A 1,775-nucleotide genomic window follows, 5' to 3' on the forward strand; every position below is an offset into this window, starting at 1 on the left:
CTGTCCTGCTAAGATTAGAATTGTATCACAAGTATATTTAAGCATACTGTAACATGAAGGAACTTTATGTAACTGTAGTGGTGTAGTTTCTTCATCATGGTCTTAACTGACAACTGTTGATCAAATGGTCAACAGTTGTCAGTTACGACCATGATGAAACTATAAACTAACACACTAACAGATACTTTTACTGTGTTAGTGGGTGTTTATTAATGGTGTTGTTAATATGACTTTTCATATGTTGGTTGAAGCTTGTGTGTCTACAGTTCTATTTAACCTTTCTCAGTTGCAATTTACTGCATATCATGTGGTAGCTCATTAGCTGGAAGTGTTTCCCTTGTTTTAGTTGCTGATCCTATCCACTGCATTTGTTTGCAAGCTAGAAGCTACTGAACAATGAGCTAATGTTACATGTATGCAGTAAATCAAAAGCTGATGTAAACTGCTACTGTAAATAATTAATGCAATTCTCCTTACCAGTAAGTGTTACGACAACTACAAACATGAACTCTCACAAGTTTTTAATTCATTGGCAAGGGATAAATAAGAGAAAACGACTATTGCTTACATCATAGCCTATTAGTGTCGGAAATGGTACCTACCATTGCACGTTGCAGGAGAGCCTGGCCTAGCATCTGAAGGACCTGACGTGGAAGGACCAGTCCGACCAAAGAGGGAACCTTGACTTTGAGAAACGTTGTCTATCTATTGATCTGCTCTCGATTGCTCTTCCTTCATCCTTTAAGTACCTGGATGTCTGTCACATTAACTTGATATTGAACTTTTAAATTAAACAATACAATTTCAAATTATGTGATTCAAATTCTGTTTTTCAATGCGATTATTGAAGTTTTAAAATATAAACTATTCAAACTATTCTGCTGGCACATATTTCAGCCCATAGTAACTTGCCATTGCATAAAAAGAGGTGAAAACAGAGGGGTAAATTCCAGCACGCACTTTTCATACAGTCTGCTTTACTGGCCTATTTGATTACAAATGCAATATTTCACTGTGATGAAATTCTTTATATTACAGAGATAGATAGATAGATAGACAGATTGATTGACATACTGATGTATGTGACTGGTGTGTTTGTGTGTGTGTCTGCATTATATTTGGAGATTAACTGGTTCATCGACTTCTTTTTAAACCTACTTTATCAAATGAAACTGACGACAGATGGTCCAAATATGATCAACTGCTCTGAATTTATTATCCTCGGATACAAAAGGAAGAGACAAGGGAGGACGATAAGACAAAAAGGAGATAATAGCTTGCCAGTGTACTGGAAAATGCAGAGAATAACACACAAAATATTTCAAAGGTCGAATGCTTCCACCAAAGTATGATGTGAAACCTTTAAATGTAATGGCTCTAAAGGTATATTTTATAACGTAGACTTTCAAATTCTTGAGGATCTGACCTTACTAAGCCATTTTAATGCTACAACTAATTTTTATCGTTTTCATTTATTTACTTTAACAAGCTATCTTCTCTGGCCCCATTATCTTACGTAGTGTAAGTAAATATCCTTTTAGCTCTGAGGGCAAATTTAAGCAAACCATTAATTAAGAGCTTGATGACTCAATAAGATCGCTTGGAGGCCCTTTTGGAAGCAGCAATATGTACATGTATGTGTATGTGTGTGTTTGCCTGTATGTGTCAGCGCACAGCATTTCCTTCAAGCTGGTGTCTGATGGTTAAAGGCCCCACTACAAGAGAGAGTTAACTGCACTATGTGTGTGTGTGTGTGTGTGTGTGTGTGTGTGTGT

The sequence above is a fragment of the Etheostoma spectabile genome, chromosome 13 (assembly GCF_008692095.1).
Source record: "Etheostoma spectabile isolate EspeVRDwgs_2016 chromosome 13, UIUC_Espe_1.0, whole genome shotgun sequence".
Taxonomy (NCBI): Eukaryota; Metazoa; Chordata; class Actinopteri; order Perciformes; family Percidae; genus Etheostoma; species Etheostoma spectabile.